Source organism: Phoxinus phoxinus (assembly GCF_949152265.1).
Source record: "Phoxinus phoxinus genome assembly, chromosome: 14".
Taxonomy (NCBI): domain Eukaryota; kingdom Metazoa; phylum Chordata; class Actinopteri; order Cypriniformes; family Leuciscidae; genus Phoxinus; species Phoxinus phoxinus.
The window spans coordinates 10403741-10426266 of NC_136889.1; the positions used below are offsets into that span (position 1 = coordinate 10403741).

A 22526-nucleotide genomic window follows, 5' to 3' on the forward strand; every position below is an offset into this window, starting at 1 on the left:
TAACTATACTGCCCTCTTTGTTAGGTATTTTGAAAGCACAACCTGGAAAAATAAATCACTGATTTCTATTTTGTTTTGTATTCGAGATGAAATTAGAATAAATGTACATTTCAGACCAAGCAGACACAACTGCGTTCCACGACAAAAACGTGCAGAAAAATGTCAAACGTTGGTGACAGATTTCATAAAATGCCTGTTTTCCTCCATTTTTATCAGATGGCAACTTAATCTAACCAATTCAAGCTGTTAATATCATAAAGAGGAAGCAGCTACAGTACATCGTTCATTGTACAATGCAGTCATGCGTTAAGCACAGTAGCACAGATACTGTGCAGGACAGCAACAACTTTGCCATCATAATTCATGAGTGTGTAAGTGACAGCAGAAGCAGACGTTCGGACAAGTGTCCTCAGCAGTCACGCATTAAAGAGGACTTTACACCCACAGGTCAGGGCAGATAAGAGACTTGATGGTTGTAAGATGGTGCACTGCAAGAAAGAAGTGTCTGTAGATGATGAAGAGAGAGTGAACAGCTGGCCTTACACATAATATATTCTTTAATTACCCCAGTATAATTTATTTTAATGGTAACACTTTATTTTGATGGTCTCTTTTGAACATTCTGTTGATAATAAGTAACTTTGCAACTATATGTCAACTAACTCTAAGCAGACAGTCTACTAATACTCTAACTCTTTATTGTGATGATCCTTCAACAGACATTCTGACTTTAAGTAACTTTGCAAGTGCATGTCAACTTATTCTAACCCTGCTCTATACTCTAATAAGAGTTAGTAGACATGTAGGCCTAGGTGTAACGTTACTTACTATAGTCAACAGAATGTGTCAAAGGGACCACCAAAATAAAGTGAAACCATTTTGATAGTTTAACATAATTATAATAATTTTGTGATCCTCCACTAAAGAGAGGCATTTGAGAAAGTTGTGAAAAAGAGCAACAAATGTCTAATTTAAATATGACATTCCAAATTAATTTCAAGTAAGATTTAATAATGCCTGTACAATTTATAAGTATAATTATTTATTTGATCTATATAATTTACCTCCCACACATAAAAATCCTCACTGTGTGAAAAATCACCCAAAATTTTCAAATCTGTCATTTACTCACCCTCAAGTTGTTCCCAATCTGTATTTAAACCTTTATGTAAAACCAGTATTTAAAATGTACCTGTATGTAAACTTTCTTTCTTCTGCTGAACACAAAATATGATATTTTGAAGAATGTTGGTAACAAAACAGTTGCTGAAAAAAATACTATGGAAGTCAATGGGTCCCATCAACAAAACATTCTTCTTTTGTGTTCAGCAGAAGAAAGAAATTCATACATGTTCGGAGCAACTTGAGGGTGGGTAAATAATGACGTTTTTCATTTTTGGGTGAACTAGCCCTTCAAGATAAAGCCTGTGGAGTTATTTATGTTTTTGTATGAAGCTATGACCGAGTATCAACTACAAGCTTAAAAAAAAAATGAAAGGAGAGCATTTGGATATTTATTGTTACCCAGCATGCTTATGGCTTCCTGCAGACCCCTGCCTGAGCCTCACCTGAGGGAGAGAGGAACGACCAACGAGAGGTCATGATTTTGGTCTGCCGGCCAGCCGTGGCCCACGCCAAAGCCATATTTACATCAACTATAGTAATATTATCAATAAAAGCAGAAAGGAAGGCACCTTGCAGTAACTCAGTTCAGACAAGTGTCTAAGCAGCTGTTCAGAGGCGTCCTGGCGTCCTGTGAAGAATGGGGGAAGGTTGGGTCTGTACTAGAGGAGATGTACAGTTACAGCACAGAGTTCAGAAGCATAGGCTAAAGGGATAGTTCACCCAAAAATGTAAATTCTGTCATCCTTTACTCACTCATGTCATTCCAAAACTGTACTTAAGTGACTTTCTTGTTCCTGTAGAACATACAATTGCTCCATACAATGAAACTCCAGTGTTGTTTTAAACCCCATTTACTTTTATTGTATGGACAAAAACAGTTAAAATGTTCCTTAAAATATCTTATTTTCCAAGGATGCATTGAACAACACGAGGGTGAGTAAATGATGAACGCATTTTCATTTTTGGGTGATCTATCCCTTTAACGGTATATGGCTTTTACTCTTGTGTGGATACTATATATAAAAAACATCAATATTGTCCTCTAGAGACACTATGGCTTTGATTGCAGTGCCTGTAGTAAGTTACACCTCACAGAACTGTTGAGTCGGCAGATTACAAGCTATAACCAATACTGGTATCGACATGTCTGTATTTGTTGCGATAACCTCACAGTCACGATGAGGTTGACCTCTAATGTGATACGAATATATGAAATGGATGCCCAATGCTTCCTGATAAGGTTCTGAGAGGAACTTTAATATTCAAAGAGGGAAGTGACTGGTACTGGGTACATTTTAGGGCCTCTAATGGCCAATAAAGCTGGATGTTCCTCTCCCACCACTGCAGTAAAACACAAAGGTGAAATTATTGAGAGTTAGTACATTCTTGCGTCTTTTAGAGGGTCAAAGGGGTTCAGAGTCAACATGCCTATAGAACACGTCTTCATCTTAACCCTTGACAAAAATCACTTTTTCGAAAAAAAAAGAGAAAAGTATGCAGACAGAGTGCAGGCCTGCACATTAAAACAATATATATACACCCAGCCGTGTATGTGGGACTGTGGCTTTCCCAGCTGACCTCTCGGTTACAGGCCAGATGCTTTCTGCATTCGTCCTGTTCTCCAGTTCCATCCTGATATTTCCTCTCCCCGTGTTTGAATAATAATCCTTAAGCGACCAGAAAATTAGCATTCACTTTCCATCAAATGACTTCCACAGTTCCCTTTATAAAAATGCACAGTCTAACTTTAGCAACACTTCAACAGTATGAGAGTGGGAGGGGTGCGTTGGATTCATTAACGTTCCTCTGAGCGAGAGGGGTACTGTCCTTCTAATGGTTTCCTTGGATGCCATATGTCCTTCACGTCAGCTAAGATTCTACAGTTACAGTTCAGGTTAGTGTGAAAGACAGACAAGTTGGATAATAAGAGGCCTTGGGGCTTTTTAAGCAGATCTCACCAGCTTGCATTACCATCAATAAATTCAACCCTGCAATAGTGCTGACATAAATTAGGGGCCTTGTTCTCCTGTAACTGTACTTCCAAAGGTGTCATTGTTCAGAGGCGCATTAGCAACCTTCTGCACAGCCTTGCAGTTCCGCAATTAAACAGCCACTTCTTCAACAAATGCCTCGTCTTCTTGGGTCACTGATAGCGAAAGGCCCTTAAACTTTATATTCCCTGATGGAGCGGAAAAGCAAACACAACATTGGAGTTTGACGCTTTGGCAAACTCATTAATGCTCCGTTCTTTTCAAGGGGCATAAGAGTGTTTATTGCAGTCGTGGGCATTTGTAGCATCAAGGGTGTTATTTGCGTGGCCTGGTGCTGTTTTCGTGAGCTTGTAAATGCCTATAGATAACAAGGTTACTAATTTGTGCTTTATATAAAACAGCATTAATATGCCTTACATTTATTTTCCTTGAGATTACATCTTCAAAATACCAATGGGATTGCAGCAAGATAGGACTATTATGTAAATATGTAAAAATAGTAATCCTGAACTGCTTGCAGTGTCAGTACCATCAATTAAACAATAGATTTTTAGACTCAAGAACTAAGCCATTATCAAAATAATAATACCAAATAAATGTGGATTGTTAAATTACACCCAAAAAAGTCAAAAGGCAAACAATCAAATAGCATTTTTAATTTAAACAACATTAATGCACATTTATTATTATTGTTGTTGTTTTTAAATAAAGAATTGAGCAGTAAATAGTGGTTTCTTTGAAGTGTCCTTTCTGGAAATAAGCACTTAAAGTGCTTTTGGATCAGCAGATTTGTAGTTTTTGTCCGGTCTAATCTAGTCACTAATTCAATCATTCAGAACTGCTTGGAACAGGAAAGGAAGACATTGACTTAGTTGAGAAAAGCGTAAATGGAGGGTTATGTATGTCAATACTAATTTAATGAAGACAGACCTTCACCTGTTTTTCACCTTTTAAATTTGCCACAGCTTTCAATGCTGCATTTATTAAAGACAGGATCTATTTTGTTTCCTTGATTTGCACATTTTAAAAAGACAACATTTTGCAAGACTCTCTGCATACAGAAGGGCTTGTTCTGTCAGGGCTTGTTCTGTGAGCTGCGAAAGGCCTCGGTGCAGGTTAGACAGAGTGAGAACCGGCCTTTGAGTGAGGCCTCCAAGAGAAATAAAAAAAACACCCGCTCCTCATGCTTTCGGTCAAACATAGGTTCAGTGGAGAGGAGGCTGGCACCTTGCCCAGCAAAAAGCTCAAGCGACTCGCTCCGTCAGGTTATCAGAGGCGACCGCCACACCAAACAAGCCAGCACCGGCACAGGAAGTACCAGATGGTGGAGGGTGGGAAGGCGAGTAACACAGAGCCGATCACAGAAAAGGTCAGGAAGTGAATGAAGGAACAGGAAATGACACAGGATCTTCTTTTCGAGCATCTGTATTTTTTTCAGTGGCTGCAACCGAAGCTTTGCGGCCTTTTCCGTTGAGTGACAGGCAAGCGGAGGAAAGCTGACATTGTTGAAGTATGAATTTCACCGTTTGTGTTTTTTGCAAAACACTAAGTCAGATCAGTCTCTCCTGATTGGCAAGAAGGGCTTGTCCTGCAGTCGACCTGACGGCAGAATTGGGGGGGTTTATTGGCGAGTCAAGTTCAATTTATGAAAGCTGTTCAACTTAATTCATAGGATCCCATTCCAAAAACATGTATTGGGATGAAGTTATACACTCCATGACACATAATGCTCACTATTGCAACTTACAACTTTCACACGTAAAAGACCTGAATGATGCAAATTCGATTATTTTACTTAGTAAGCATCTAATATAGGAACAGACAAGCAGTACGAAACCGAATGCCATTGTAATGTACATTTCACATGAACTGAGAGCAGAGGGAAAAGTGAGCGAGAGCTAAAGCGATGTTCTGTGTCTGGTCTTGATCCTGGCCTAAAGGAGTTCCTCCTCCTGCCCTCTCTCGGAGAAGGCTAAAGAGCTCAGAGCTGTTGTGACATCTCAGTGATTGATAGGTAAAATGAGACCCATCCTGTAATAAAAGCAAAGTCCATGCAACAAAAGGCAGGATTTTAAAATCCTAAGTCAATACAGAACATTGATCCCACTAGAGGGACAGCAAAGGAAGAAGAGGATAAACCCTGAAAAAAAAAAAAAAAAATCTGTCATGAAAGAAAGAATGAAGTATTACGTGAAAAGTCGGTTTATGGGAGTTGGTCATCTGGATAATAGACGGGGCACGGCAGAATCACGCTGACCAGATATTCTATAACCGTTGGACTATAAAATCCAGGTCTGGAATCAATCTGCGATTTATAGCCGCCCTGTTTCTGCTCTCTGTTGTTTTATCAGTGAAAGGATGATACATTTTTGAGCTCTACCTGCTCACATTCACTTTACCAGAGTGCTGAAATGCTACAGCGGTAATAAATAGCAGTCGTAGCTTTGGGGCCTGTCATCAGCGTTCAGTCCGGTCTCTAGGAGTTCACTGGATCAAAAATAGTTTTGACCACCACAAAGACATAAAACAAGTTGGATTTTACCCATCCATCCAGCCATCTTTTACACAGCGTACATATCCACTCAACAGACTTAACATGCACAGGAACCGCTGGCCATTATCGTCACATTCTTTCTCAGACTGTCTCGGCCTGTGAATTGTGAATCACGTCTCGACGACTCAGTTAAACAAGTATGGCAACACCTACACGACTTTAGAATCTATGTAACAGCAACCTGCGATCGCTGAAGCAGACCTGCCCCTGGTTGTGGTTATTAACCGCAGAATCACAAAAGCACACACAGATGTCTCATTGTTCCTTAGTCGCTCGTGCGGTTTGCTTAATTAAAGCTGAACTGCGGGAATGTCCCCACAATGCTGAGAAAAAGCACTCTTCTCCCTTCTGCTCGGCTGGTCTCTGTCTTTTATCAACCTGTTCAGAAAATCAAGCCTCCCTACTCTCTACTTAGTCTTTAATAGCACTTAACAAATAGATTGGAGAAGAAGACCAGAACATATATCACGTTTTCAGAAACACAGCCTGGTGTCCTCACAACTTTTTACAATATAAACTAAGTTAGCACTTTCATTCATTCTACTAACTATAAGTAATTTTACAACTACATACCCATTAGCAGTCATTAGAGTATTAGTAGACTGTGCTTAATATCTGCTAACACTTTATTTTGAAGCTCCTCAACAGACTTTCTACTGACTATAAGTAACTTTTCAAGTAGCCTACATGTCAACTTATTCTACTAACCCTAACTATAACCTTACAGTCCACTAATACTCTAATGAGAGTTAGTTGACATGTAGGTGCAAATTAATAAGTTAGTTGGCATAGTTGCGAAGTTACTTACTGTATAGTTGAAGGTTTAAAGAGAAATATTGAAATAAACTAACTCATTCTACTCAACAAAAGTAAATGACAACTGTTAAATAGAATATGAATTATTGCTCACAGTATTCAGCTCATCTCGATGTTCGAATGATAAAAACATTTTTCCACTGCAGCTACACTCTCGATCTCTTTTTGGTCCCCCTCTATCTCTTTTTACCATTGCTGCTCTAGTTCATTCAACACAAGGGTCAACCTACAGCTTGTCTGGCGGTAAATGTTATCTTATCAGCTCATGTTCAGTTTGAGTGACCAACTCAGTGGGTGGACTGAAGTATTTGTAAAGTGATCAGAGCAACAGAGTTCTAGTTCACAGAGATAACAGGCCATCTGCTGCTCATCCAATGTCAGCTAACACTTTGACACTACCGGTCTCATCCACAACAAAGAACAGCTTAACAAGGTATCAAACATGCCTGGCTCAGACAGGTGTGATGACTCCACGTGTAGCACGCATCAGTAAATATTAGTTCGTTTTTCTCAACTGTTCTCAACTCAAAAAAAAAAACCTTACTGTAAACTGTAAACCTTATTACCAACAGAATCTTTTTAGACTTATGACGGAACAAAATACTGGAGCGAACTACTGCCATAGTTTGAGAAAAGACATGTGTCTGGCTTGATGCAATTCATCACAAAGTCTTAACTAATCACATTGCCCAAAACCTTTTACTACAATTACATTCAACTAATCAACATATATTGCAGTAGGATGCCGGTAACAAAAACATCAATTGAACACAATATTAATTTTGTTCTGGGACAATGAAGAATCAATTGAGGACATTTATTTTTAATACTGAAAAAAAAAAAAAACTATGTGAATAAGCACATCAAAACATACTGAATGCACTGCAGTGTATTTCACACTGAGTGAAAATTTTGTAAAAGTATTTCCATCACATGCAATGTTCTACTATAGACAGCAGCAACTATCAGGCGAGACAGCAGAAGCAGCCTCTGTATGCCTTATGAACTTCAGGAAAGCTCCACTCTTCTCAAAAGGCACCTCCACTGGCTGGAGAAGATTTTCCTGCTCATATGGATATCTGTCATATATCTTCAACGCTCCAAAGCAAAGTACATGTCCAACTACAGTAACTCAGATCTCAGCGGAGAACATTCTCATTGGCCTTTAGTCCTCCTCGAATTTATAGTACTTGTACTCTTCATGTAATTTCAACATTGTTAGGATGCAAAACCATTAACTAAATGTGGCTATTTTTTATACGTCCTGAGGTTCTGAATGGAGTGTGTCAATTTTGAAATACTAGTCTTCACATGGTGTTAACTGTGCCCAGGTTGTGAAGACATTATGATGGGTTCTGAATGGTACTTTTTACATGCATACATTCTATGAAGTTTTGGGGTTAAAGGTTTAACAGATTTGATTGAAACAAAAAGAGAGTTTTAGTGTATGCAAAATTTTATTTTCTAATTGCATGTAATTGATCACATTCTAAACAATTCATTCATGTATTCAGACTTCTCTATGGTGAGGTGTGCCAAACTTTTTTCCAATCATTTAGTCCTCTCAAACACATCGACTGCAAGCTCACATTCAGATCAGCCTTCAACCAATCAACAACAGATGGATTAAACCAAGTCTCCTCCCTTCATTTTTCATGTTTCACTCGGATGTACGTCACAATATGGAAGACAAATATCTTGTCGCTACTTCTGTTACATCGCATCTGGAATTTTACTAATGTTCACTTGAAATAAATGCATAAATCTGAAAAATGCTGAAGTCACAGACATTATTTCACGTTGCCTGTCTGATTTCTGTCTCTTCATAGCAGCTTGACCTGCTGGCCAGCATCTGTTCAAGCCCTGTGAGGGTGGTGCTACCGAAACACTTATTAAAGTGGACATTAACAAGGCGGTGTACCAGCCAAACTCCTTGTAACTTGGACGAGCAAGGTGTCGAGATCATTAATTTTAACAAGGAGAGCCGATAATAATCTCATTGGAGCTCTTATTTTACTGACATCGCTCTCCTGGGCTAGCCCATATGACTGGGATACAAGGATAAATCCCTCAGCTTATCAAGGCAACACAGCTTGTACTCATTAAGTATGAGTATTAGTTTAAGCTCTATTACAGAATGCAGAATCCCAAACTCCTGAAAGTGGCTGTCATTGGAATTTTAATTGACTAACATGAAGGAGGTTGTAATTTTTTTCCCTACCCATCTATCTCCCCCCCTCACCTTCCTCGTATCTCCCTTTCTGCTTCTATGGAACGATAAAATCGTCTGGATTTAAGTTATGGTAAGTTTTTGAAGTGCTACAGGCACCTGTAAATTTGGCGGGCACCTTTGGGAGCCACTGCAGCGGAGCTGGCTGTGCCACTATTTCATAGCCTGGATGATTCATGGCTCTCCGTGTCGTTCCCACAGAGGCCCTGTAAATCTAAACTCATGCTGCCGTCATTGGGGAACAGGGGGCTGGCGAGCAGAGGCCCAAGGGCCACTTCACATGGACTAACGCTTTCGGTCATTTCACTGCTCTTTACATTTCATCAAGGTGATCCAACCCCAACCAGACAGGCTTCAGGCTTTGGTGGACTGTGACCCTAGAGCTGTCATACTGACTTCGCCCACGCACACGTCTGGCCTCGGTTCTCCCTGGCCAGCGGCAGCTGTCCTACACGCTCGTAAAAATCATATTCCTATTAAGTTATAAAAAGGTTTTGCAACAAATACACCATTTCATAGGCTTGAAAGAGAGGGAAATGTCAGTGGGAGAGTAAAACTGAGTTATTGCTTCCAGTTTCCAGCAAGTAACTGATAGAATATAAGAAAAGAAGGATAAGAAGGAAGACAATATAGGAGGATAAGACGAGAAAGCCCAGGAGGGGTGCGCGCGGTCTTTGTCCGTTTCTTACACAAGCTCCTGGACTCCTTGTTGTAGACACCTGTGCGCGTCTAATGTTTCAGCGAGTCTCTGAAAAACAAACGCACAGCTCCGATCTCTTAATCCGCGTGGCTCCGTGGAGCATAGTCACATGATACGGCTGGGCCGATGATGATGGTGGGCCACGGTGGTAGGGGTGCATGGGGGGGCGAGCTTAATCTTTTTTAATTCAAATCAAGGAGGTCCCTGGTGGGACACAGGGATGATACCCTATCCGCTGCAATCAGGCTGACCTCCACTTCGAGCGCGCTCTAAATGATTAATGGAGCTGCCTTCCCACTGGTTTCCACAGCAACCGGTAACCGGATAGCCCACAGGAATTCGGCTGCCCGCCCAAGTGAGCGCCAAGGGAGGACGCAGAGAGGGAGAGTGAGAGAGAGAAAGAGCAAGGGGAAAAAGAGAAATGAAGCAGTGGTACAGTTTGTATAAGGGAAATGGAAGGGGGTCGAGAAGGATAGTCCCAGTTCCAGAAGAGAGAGAAAACAGAGACTTCCGTGAACTTGTGAGAGAGAATGATGAATTAGGCGGTAACGCTAGTTGTTCACTATTCTAATGATCAGGCAATTGATTTAAAAGATTGCCATTCAAAGAAGCAACAACATCTATCATCCACTATTAAAATTAACATGCACAGATATATTCAAGCTACGGTGGGTTTTTGCATTGTCAAGCTACTACCTTTCTGTCCAAGTGTGCATGACAAATATTGAAAGGATTGTCTTTCGGACAGTCGCAAGACCTCTGTCTTTAAGAGCAAGCCAACACAACATTGAGTCCTGAGGTACCGGTATGTACGTACAACGGCACAGCAGGTACCACAAGAAAAATCAACAAATCCCCAATGCTAGTAGTTATTTTGAACAGACAGTAGTGCAAATTACAGATTTTTACACCTAGCGGCATGTAGTCCCCCCTGAGGTAGTTAATACAATACAGTACAGTAACTTGTGTAAGGATTAGCTTTTTTTGCGTGTGAGAGTTCATTAACATGTGGTGACAATGGTAGATACACAAAGTTCAATATTACACTTTTTCAAGAAATCACAGAAATATGAGTGAGGAGATGAAAAAGTGCCATCTACATCTGAGTCTACTTCACCTTTCCATGAGGAGACAGCAAATGAAGCGGCACCTGAAGCTTCCCATTTCCAGGACAAGCATATTTCATCACTGGACAGTAGTAATTTGTCACAATGCCAAATGATTTTGTCTCATTATAACTGCGGAAACAACTTAAAATACTTTTAAAAAAAGTGATCGCTTTAGTCTGACAGAAATCTAACGTTTAAAGTGCATGTACATGTACACATACGTAGCATGTAGCTAACATTACAACTATTGACACAGCACCATGCTTAAAATACTGCCACTGTTACCTCAATGTCTGGCCATCCGACATTACACATGGGCTTTGCAACTTTTAAAATAGCCCATTGTCCGTCCATCCAGAAGGTGATTGATGAGGGAATCAATGTTAACTTGATGGGACCTCTTGTGCTTAAGTGGCCTTTACTGGGTAAGAGGCTACATGGGGATTGGTATCGATAGAATCTCAAGGTCTAAATTGATCTGTCCATCAGGTTCACAGCCAGATAGTGTCCCTGAGTAGACAGAAGACAACAATGATGGAACTTCACAAATCATGATATTGAATATGGTGGCAGAGGGCAGATTATCAGACAATTATGAACTATTTAACTTAATGCCTTAATAGGTAATAAGCAATTTAATGTCTGAAAGAAGGGTCAGCTACACATCAAGACAAACATTCTGATCTTATTGACCTTGTAACACAACACACATCCACTGAGCTCTCTCTCGGTCTCATCTTTTCTGTACGTGTGTGTTTGTGTGTATATGTTTAGGAGTATTTGGTGTCAGGGCCATTGTTGTGGTCGATGGTAAAATCAGCTGCTAAGCTTTCACAGGAAACCACACAGACAGAAAGAAAGCGCTCCATACTGCCCAGTCTGTGTATTGAAATACCATCTCTCTGAGAGTGTGTTGTGGGGGTGTGTGTATGAGTGTGTATATTGGAAGACATTCACAGTATCACGAAAGGTATCTGTGTACATGGTGTTGCTTCTCCCGCAACATCCTGTCACTCATCGATACGGCCACAGTTTTGGATTGAATTTCTCCAAAGTTTTTGCCACTGATGGTGACACACAAAGCTTTCCAAAACATATTTAAAATCCACAATATTTGCATCTACTCAGAATGGGTGTTAATCAGCAAACTCCGTTTTATATTATACTATATCTCATTTAGGCTAGCTGGAAAATGTCATTTTGCAGCACTCTGCAAATTTGTTATGAAAAGGGTATGTTAAAGTTTTGTGTGTGTGTGTGTGTGTGTGTGTGTGTTGTACGCAGTGCTGACAGACTGATGCAGTGGGGGTATCACTGACAGACTGACAGGCCAGTAAACCCAATCTGACCTGTTCCTCCTTGCTCTGCTGTGGCCTCCGTCTCCCAGTCTCCCTCAGACTCCAGTTTCCTCTATTTCCTGCACAATCTCACAAGCCTTTATAGAGCTGCCGCTAGTCACTCACACAGGCAGCTTTAACCCATAGAGAGTATGGCAGTATTGACCTCACCCAGGTTCAGCTCTGTAGTCTTTGAGAACACAAGATGAATGTACTGGTCTCTCATCAGTCTATACTGTGGCAATAATGACAGCTCATTAGACTGATGTGTTTACACGTCTTTTTCAACAGCACACTACAAATAGGTATTACTGAAAAATGTATAAAAAATTAAGAATATATTTTTAATATATTTAAATATTAATATATATAATTTCAATATTAAAAATGAAGTATATTACAAATGCAAGTGCAATACATACACAAAAAGGTTGATTAGTTACCAAAAAAAGTTAGATAAAAAGTTAGATTTTTTAGACTTATTCTTTGCTATTACCATTATTATAAAATGCTATTACTATTATTTAAAAAAAAATACTATTGATAAATCATTAAGCTATGAAACCACACATTTTAGTGTATAGGCATTTATGCAATGACCAAAACATTTTAACTCTGCAAAGAAGTCAACCTTTGCAAATTGCACTCAATTTTAGGAGGTGTAACCTGATTTCCTTAAAAAAAAAAAAAAACATTTTATAGAAATTATTAATAATTGATAATAGCAATGCAATTTGTTTAAAATTATTTTATTATAAAAACATTTATTATATATAAATTTATTTATTATATATAAATTAGATATATATATAAAGTCAGGTGTGGCCAGACTTTTGAATGGTATAGTATGTTCACTTTCTTTTTATGGTTTTGGCATTTTTTTGTGTTGTTTTGATAAAATATATACAAATGAACAACCACAGACATTGTCATTGGCAACATGGGGATTTACCTACAACTCGACACATGATGGAAAATAACTGTATTTTTCTGTATGAATTAGCAGAATTCGTTTTACTCTCTGTTCTGAAGTCCTGCCTGCACCATTTTGTTGAAATTATGGATAATGATCATGACCTGTGTCCGTAAGGCACAGTGTTTACTTTCATAAACAAGTTTATAAGATGAATTGAGGAATTCAAACTGTGTACACCAATGGGAGCAGAAATGTTTAGTCACAGTGGAACATCTGACACATGTGACTATACCGAAGGACTGAGGGCTGCTGGGTAAGAGACCGGAAAAGCTTGTGTGGGTGGCTGGAAATACACCAATGGCAAACAGCAAACAACTAGAATCCATGAGCTGATGACAAAGTCTGACCTGAAATCCTCGCTCACTTGTGTCTTATAGCTATGTGCATGTGTCATGGATGTCTGTAGACAAAACTTCATGAAACTTTTACAAACCACATGAATTTGTGTATGAGGCAGATGTATTTTAAGACTTTTTCTGTACCTTAATAGATGCGCTGTAGCCAGTTGCTCCGGAAATCGTGTATTATCCCTTCATGGATGTCCAGGTTTGGGCTTAACAGGAAATATAAATATAAACAAATATGAAAACTTGTATATTGAGGTCACAAATCAGCACATAAATGAATGCATAGTCTGTGTATTAGAAGAACATCCAGTAGTTCTCATCAGTCAACAGGCACATAAGAGTCAATGTGAGCAGTGTGAAAGGGGTTCAACAGTAGGTTTGCCCCCTTTGTCGGAGGCCGAATGGGCCAGTCTAACTGTGTTTCATGATTAATGAGAGAGGGAAATGGGGTCATGTTGTATTAAGAAAATGTGTGTTTAAACCCAAAACCGGCAAAGAGCTCTAGACTAATGCATCAGTTATCGACTGGACACCTGAGAGCGAGAGGCTGTTACACCAGTCCCTACGGCCTGCAGGCCCATCCATCCACACAGAGCTCCCTTTCCCTTTCTGTCTCAGTCACTCTCTCACTTTCTTCCTATCGTCTTTTTTTAGGTTTTTTCAACTCTTACTTTCTTGCAATCTCTCTCCATCCAACATTTCCCTTTTGTCCATACTTTCTCTTTCTCTGCTCCTTTACACAATAGGCTCTGTGTCAGTGTGATTGCATGTTTATAGGGAAGCCATGATGGTTAACACTCAATCCTCTCTGAATCCCCTCAGTGGATAGCAACTTGATCCTGATGACTTGTTGGGGATACAACGGCACGGCCTCTCTGCGTTTATTTTATTCTCCAATGCCATAGCAAATAACATGTGCAGATATTTTTGAAGTAAGGCTAGATTATTACAGAGTATTTTCGGTTAACATCCTATCCTGGGGCTTTTACAATTACATGTTTTTGTGCTTTTTAAGAGAGCAAGTTTGAAAACTAACATCACATCAATTTGTTTCAGATCTGTTTTTGGTTTGCTCAAGTGAACCATCATTTTGATGCAGAGAGTTCACGTTGCAAAGTTTAGTTGTAAACCAAATATGGAGGGTAGATAGCGACTAAACAAACACTGACTGATTCAGACGAGCTTCTCATCCTCAGTGGAGGCCCAAACAAACGAAAGCATCACTGTCCTGTGCCGAGATACCCAACAGGCAGTGGAAAAACAAATAATGGAGAACCATGACATGAAAGTCTGTGCAATGTGCTCTGAAATGAAAACCTGACATTTACAAAAACAGATTTCATAACTGTCTTTTCATCAATATGACAATTACCATAAATTGGTTATGAAGAGTGAACATTTCTGGTTTTGATATATAGTTTCCCTCCTCAACGGAAACTTCTGCTGTATGGAACAATCAGTATATTTATGCCATGATTAAGTCTGACTAGGACTTCATAAAAAAAAGATTTTGATGATGATGATGACAACTTGCAAAGGGAGTTTGAAAATCAGATTGTTTGTCTTAACTTTATCATTATTTCCTGTTTCTCATAAACAAAATGTTAAAAACTGTTTGACCATAGGATGACTAGACCTGCTGGACTAGACTACATAAAACTTAAAACCATGCTGTCATATTTTAGTCTTGTTTAGATTATTATAATTTTTTTTCACAAGCAAGGGAGCAGAAAGCAAAAGACATTGTATATACATTATGTATACATATGACTTTATGCAGTGTATATACATTAAATATATTTTTTATATGTCAACCCATAGATAGATAGATAGATAGATAGATAGATAGATAGATAGATAGATAGATAGATAGATAGATAGATAGATAGATAGATAGAACTGCTCTGAGGTAAGTCAACTCAACACTGAAGTATACAGAAATGGTAAATGGACTGCATTTATATAGCGCTTTAACAGACCCGCCATGGCCACCAAAGCGCTGTACATATTGCCACACATTCACCCATTCATTCACTCATTTATACACCGACGGCGGTGTCAGCCATGCAAGGCACCATCCAGCTCGTCGGGAGCAGGTGGGGTTAGGTGTCTTGCTCATGGACACCTCGACACTTGGTCAGGTGTAACAGGGGATAGAACCACCAACCTTCCAGTTTGTAGACAACCAACCACTGAGCCACTGCCGCCCCCATATCATATTACTACAGTATCATATTGATTTGCTCATAGCTGTCTTGCTCTTAGACAGATAATCCTCTTTTATTGGATCATTTCCTCAAACTCTACATTAGGAGGCAGACAGGATCAAAAGCAAACACCAAGAAAGGTCACTCTAATGATTTCTTGTTTATTTATTTATTTTCATTAAAAAAGGGAACACAAAAAAGTAATGTTTAGCAATTAGACAAAATATAACTTCTCATTATTCAGACCTATAGGTTTGTTGTCGTTTTTTTAAGTTTTTCTGTGAAAATAAATTCTACAAAATAAAGTCTAAGGTACATTAGATAATTTAAAGAAACTCAGATAGAAGTACACACACACACACACACACACACACACACACACACACACACACAATTATGATTCAGCAAAGGTTTAGTTAACCCAAAACTGAAAATTATTTCATCAATTACTCACCCTTATGTCGTTCCAAACCAGTAAGACCGTTGTTCATCTTCGGAACACAAATGAAGATCTTTTTAATGAAATCTGACAGGTTTCTGTCCCTCCATACAGATCCAACGCAACTTACAAATTCAAGGCCCAGAACGGTATACCATTGTTAAAGTATTCCATGTGACTCCAGTGGTTTAACCTCAATTTTATGAAGCGACGCGAGTGCTTTGTTTGCACTCCCCCAATGTACCACTTTATTTGCAAAATAATATTATCCAAAGCGTTCACGCAATATTTTCAGCTCTCACGTGAACACAAAACGCATGTATCGTGGTGCTCTCGTGAAAACTCGTGTATGTGCGTTGAGTTGATGCGCGAGTCTAAACACGTGAATGCGCGTTGTTGCAGATCAATATTTTCGTAAATAAAGTGGTAAATTATGTTTTTTGTGCAAATAAAGCACTTGCATCGTTTCATGAGGTTAAACCACTGGAGTCACATGGAATACTTTAACGATGTATTTCCTACCGTTCTGGGCCTGAATGTGTAGTTGGATCTTTATGGAGGGACAGAAACCTCTCGGATTTCATTAAAAAATATCTTCATTTGTGTTCCGAAGATGAATTAAGGTCTTGCGGATATGGAACGACGTGAGGGTGAGTAAAATTATAGATTTTTTTAGAATGATAGAACTGACCCATTAAATAATTCAAAAAAGTATCAGTTTTTACAAAAAACAAAAACAAAAAAAAACAATTAAACAACTTTTTTAATGGTATTTTGAGTGTATACATAAATATTTGTTTATGGAACAAGAACATTTTTTGTTCACACTCTACATACTGCAATACACTTACTTTGGTTGAATGGCTCAGAAACCCATTCACACACACTTCTCGCTGCCTATGGATCAGAGGTCAAGTGATTCATCACAACGTTTCCTGCAAAGAAAGTCACATAAAGGAGTCCTCTCGGGATTACGCTGGGCTGAAGATGTCTGCTTTGTTTATAACTGTTAAACCTACTAACAGTGTTAACATTACATTAAACTCTGTTTCCTGGATGTGTGAACTTATTGGCTATCCCATTTGAGTTATTCTGCTTTGGCCACCATGTTTTTTCTTCTTCTGTGCACTGGGTGCACGGGTCCTGCTGGTTACATCAACCGATGTTTGGACATCTGCTGGGGCTTGGCTCAAAGAGTGGGCCTGTCAACGTGGGCTTTAGAAAATCGAGAAATTGCACAAACACTGGGCTGCGCGGTAATAAAAACAAGCTCCCGCTTTCTGCATTAGTCTTACATTAGCCCGACTATCCGGCCTTTGTTGATGCATCGATGCTGTTAAAGATATCTTTGGTCAGACGCAGTGACATTTTAAATGGCTTCTAGATGGAGCTGAGCAATGTGACTTTTTTCACTTCAACTTATTTTCTTGTCAAACAGTGAAATTGTGGCTTGTGGTCTAATAAAATGAAGTTTGTATATATTTTATACAAAAGACGCTTAGCTTTACAGCTCTTAATAAAATGCATAAAAGCAAGGAGTGAAGTAGAAAAAATAATAAAGAGTGATGGGGCAATCTTAGCTGCTCTCAGTAGGGGAGTGCTATGGTAGGGCCCCGTTTATTTACTTTAAGATTCTGCTGAAAAGATACAGACTCATGTTTTGTCACATGTAAAATACGAGCCGCTTAACAATATTGTGAAATAGCATAAACAGTGAAATGACCCTTGGAGTAATAACCATCACTTATCATTGTGATGGCAGGCTGATGTATTCTGATAAGATGTCTTTTCTCCGTTTGAGGTCTTAATTTCAACCCTGCTTCATGCTAGACTTAAAGGAAAAGCTAAATTAGCAAACTAAATGGATAATTGCTTTAGAGGGAGATATGAATAAAGAGAAAGAAATCTGAGCCCTTGGGTGGTTTTATTGCTTCCCGTGTCTTTCATGCGCTCAGCTTTTCCTCACCAACAATGGCAACCATTGATGCTTTAGAATGATCTTTGGTAAACAGCGACATTTTTTTAACCAATTAGAAACGGGTTATTAACAGACTTTTGCAGACAGATCATTTGCTGCGATGTTTTGTTTTCCTAAATACAATTGAGATGGTTTGTATTCTGGTAGTAGAACCTTAATATCTTCCATATAACTTGATAAATTGACATTGCTTGGCAGGAATCATAGTGAATACATTTAGCAAACATAAAGTTGATATACTTTAGGCTATAGCTTGTAAGTGAAAAACATTTTAATTTACTGCGTTCTGTGATTATTGTTAGCTTCATTTTGTGCCTCTAAATACCTTTAAATACCAAAAATATTATATCTTACGTCTTTACATAATAGGAAATAATCTGATATGACAGCAATACTGCACAATTAAGAGGTTGCTGTGCTAAACAATACATAATTAAACAACAGTATCTGACTTTATCATAGTTTATTGTGATTTATTGTGAGTTTCATTATCTAAATAATAATGTATGTTAAGCCTTCATCATGCCAGTTAAGCTGTTCCTCCAACACAAAACAAATCTTATTGTCATTTATTCACCCTGCTGTTGGTTCAAAACTGTACTTTCTTTCTGTTGTGAAACATAAAATAATATATTTAAAAAATAAAAATAGTCTCAGTGTTTTTTCTTCCATACAAGGGAAGTCAATGGGCTCCAATGTTGTTTGTTTCCTCGACATTCTTCAAAATATCTTCTTATGTGTTCTGCATACAAAATAAAGTCAAACCGGTTTGGAACAGTATTAGATAGAGTAAATGATGACAGAATTTTTCATTTTAGTGTGGACTATATCCTTTTAAGTCTTTAAGAAATAGGATGTAATTGTACAAAAATGCTAAAAAAATTAAATAAAAAAAAGAGCATAAACATCAGCATATTATAGTAAAAATATTTATCTTAAAGATAGCTATCTAGAACTCTGGCGAAACTATAGTGGCAAAACTACATTATTTAATGCCAGTTAATTTTTTTAAGATTCAGTTTTCCCAACTACATGTATTATGTCCCGTGAGCATGATTCTTTTCGCTTACTCTCCGGTTAAGTAATTCAGAAGTTATATACAAAGAGAAAGATTTTGTGAAATGCAACAGCAGCGACAGAATAGAGTGTTGGTCTGCAGTGATTCTTTAGAGAAACGTTTACACGCTTAATTTAGTTTCAGCAAAATATTGTTTACATGTCTCTGTGGAACTGACAGCGGCAGTGTGCCGTTATTTGAGCCTGATCATTTGTCAGTGCGGTTGTGACAAGGGCACCACAAGACTCTGCAGAAGGACATGGGCTACTGAGACCCAACTTTATATATCATCGGGTGTGAGACGTATCCGTCAGCATTTAAAGTGCCACAGATTTACTTCAGTGGTGCTACAATAAGTCTAGAAAAAAAATAATCCGGTCAACAAGAGGGAAAAATAGACTAGCTCAATCCAACACTATCCATATAGGTCAACTAGTGCAGATTTTGAAGTTTAAGTTCATTGCAAAGAGATAATCTCACCGAAAACTCCTGGAATCAGACACTATGTGCATTGACCCAGGGCGGAATTTCCCCAGGTTCCTCGATGAGGCCTCTAAAGCCCAGTGACAGTTTGTTGTTACCATATTGTGTAACCTAAAACCTCAAAGAGAGGTTTGTCACTCGCTCACCTTCCCCAGTTGTAAGCCGATAAGGACAGTAATTGACAGCTACACCGCTGGAGTGAATGACTTGAGCTCTCTCAGGCCAAGCATAGACTTGAACAGCTTCCCGACAGACACACGTTAACGTTTTCTTTTACACAAAAAAGGCCTAAAAGTCTGTCATTGTTTTCTTACCCCCCTCGCATGGGAGAATATAATGTTTTGTACATTTACATTGGATGGCTAAATCATCACATTAAACCCGCCAGCATCTGAATTTTCCATACACTAGTAGATCCAAACATTACACTCGTCTTTCAGCAGTACAAAAGTATGAATATGCATTCAGATGCCCAGCTTCAACAGTCGAATATGAGAGCAACGGCGTAGCAGGTTCCCACTGCTAAAGGGGCTATACCTTGCAAACGCAGCACCTTTCTGTGCACAGCTCGATCAGATCCAGATGGTGTGGGTTATGACCTCCTCGGGGCCAGGCTAGTTGATCTACTGTCACTCAGTCTCTCAGTGTTTGTGTGTGTGTATGTGTAAAAGAGAAGATGAGGATGATGTATGTCAGTGTAAAAGGAATCCACAGACTATAATTGCCACTCTCCTGATATTTGCCTTAATGACAGATCTGTCAGCTAATAATCATCGAGTTAATATGATACTGTAATGCCTGTCTGTGGTTAGCGACATATATACAAGACAGTTTTGGTGTGTGTGATCACTGCAACACTTCGTACAGTTTGGGAAGACGCTAAATAAGGATAATATTGTTAGTCGCCTGGTTGCATTTCTGAATGTGAATCACAGGCTGCTTGTGGTGACAAGCTGCCGCTGATGAATTATGTGTAAATGTAAAGTAGGTACAGAAAAACTGAGATGCACAGAGTGGGATGTATTTTAGGTAAGAATGGAAAAAAGAGGCTGTGGTGAAGGCTTGTACCATTTCTCTCATTTTCTCCTTCCTCTCTCCTCTGCTTCTTTCTTGTTAGGTGATCGGGTTTCTCCTCTGGCCCATCAGCTGAATAGGTGGGGCTTGATCAATGGCAGGAAACTGAAGGATCAACTGGTAATATATCAGAATAAGACTGAGCCAACTCACACACGTTGTGTTTTCATGTTTTTTAAAGGGGACTTTCCATAGACAATGATTTTTATAACTGTATATTCTATCCCCTTACACTAACCCTACCCGTCATTGACCCATTACATTTCATACGCTGTTTTCCTCACGGGGACCAAAAAATGTCCCCACAAGGACAAGGATTTCGGATATTGCCATTTTTCTGCATAAATGATGTCCCTATAATAGGCTATAGGATTTGCCAGGTCCCCCCCCCCCCCCCACACACACACACACACACACACACACACACAAACCTAGATAGAGGCCAATGTGACCACAGAAACAGTAACCTGCACACTGACACAAGAGAGACAGTAACCTTCATCCATGCTGTACATGACCATGGATACCACAAGTGAAGCATCTCTCTCTCTCTCTCTCTCTCTCTCTCTCTCTCTCACACACACACACACACACACTCCCCCTCTACACCTGCTCACAAACACCTTTATTTACAAACCATTGCCGCCTGCAGCAATGCAAATTATCATCATGAATTGTGTTTTTGATAATATTGTTTAAATGTATTGTATGCAATGAGTGTTTATATGTATTCATTCGTTTTAATTATTTCTCAAAGCTACCCTGAGGATGTGTGTGCCTGCTGGGAATTTGCATAATATTCAAATGAGAATTATTTGTAACTCTGTACCACAGATGTAAAGTAATAAAACCAGATTATATTGGTCTCAGCAAAGGACTTAATGCATGACTAATTATCTCCTGAATTACTCTAATTTAGAGGTTTAGTGATTTGAGGATGATTAATTAATTAAATCAAACTATTGCACACACACACACACACACACACACACACACACACCTCAAAATTAATAATTTTGTTATTCCAATCTTTTCAATATAATTATATATTGTTGCTGGTTTTGTTTTAATTTATTTGAAATAATCAGACATGTTATATTATAAGCAAATACTTTCTTCCTCTGTGTCTTATGTCTGTTTGCTCATGAACAAAATAAAATAACTCGCTTGTCCAGCTAATGCTGCAGTTGTGAAGTCATTAATCATTTGATTTGACAACAATCATTAAAGCTGCGCTCTGGAAAGCGTCTGACTGAATGAGTGAGTTTAGCAGGTTTAAATAACAGCCGATCCACAAATAAAGCGGATTTCTTATATTTGCTACATCGATTTCGCCTAGTTTATCTTTCAAGAATCGTGAATAACACGTGCAATGTTTAGGCTGCAGCGTGGATCCTTATTTCTGTATAAGCGGATGTTAAATTGTAAAATAAGCTAAAGCTAAACACATTACTCTCAGTGATTGTTTTCATCAGGACGGTTATAGCGGGCCATTTAGAGATAACTTAAGATAAAGCATTTATACAGACAGACTCTACCTGTGAGCGGTGTGAAGTGATGGCATACGAAGCCCATTTGTGTTCAGTCTCTGCAATATCTATTAGGCAGATGCTATGCGATGCAACCGTACACCGGCTTTTAGCCCAAGTGGACACATTATGCCCTCAGTTTAGCGTGCTGTCGGAGGAGCTTCAACTAGTGATTGAGTGTAAACGGCGCCCGCAATCCCGTTGACTGTCCATAAATCAGAAACGACCATTTAAAATGCCCACATTTAAACCTGAGATCTGTTAGATAGAAAATGTTTCTAAAATGACTTCCAACCTATGTAAACAAAAATGCAATAATAATAATAAGAACAATAGCCTATTAAAAAATAGGCTAAATAGCCAATAATTATATAGACATTATAATTAGCCATTATTTTAAATAATTGTTATTTAATTATTATTTTTAGCCTACTACTATGCCTATTAATAAACGATTACGCTTTTTTTGTACAGGGTATTTACCAGATTAAAACCATTTATTTTCAGTGTTTGTTTGTTGTCATTTAAATGTGCATTCTATTCCCAAATGCGCCCATTTTCATCACCAAAAAAT

At 38.7% G+C, this 22526-nt stretch overlaps 2 long non-coding RNA genes across 4 annotated transcripts in view; one reads left to right on the forward strand and one right to left on the reverse strand.

Moving 5' to 3' along the window:
• Positions 1-22526, forward strand: part of LOC307010391 — a 39247-nt gene that overhangs the window by 6167 nt on the left and 10554 nt on the right. Inside the window, exon 2 of the long non-coding RNA XR_013800188.1 lies at positions 20467-20543. This is a non-coding gene — a long non-coding RNA (uncharacterized lncRNA). The remainder of the gene's footprint in view (positions 1-20466; positions 20544-22526) is intronic.
• LOC307010390 overlaps positions 11929-22526 on the reverse strand; it is a 48361-nt gene continuing 37763 nt past the window's right edge. The window contains exons 2-4 of one of the 3 annotated variants that reach the window (XR_013800185.1): positions 20418-20528; positions 13321-13391; positions 11929-12052 (exon numbers count right to left, since the gene is read on the reverse strand). This is a non-coding gene — a long non-coding RNA (uncharacterized lncRNA). Of the gene's footprint in view, positions 12053-12840; positions 13392-16682; positions 16767-20417; positions 20529-22526 lie in introns of those variants that run through there. The other 2 variants (XR_013800187.1, XR_013800186.1) reach the window with 2 other exon arrangements.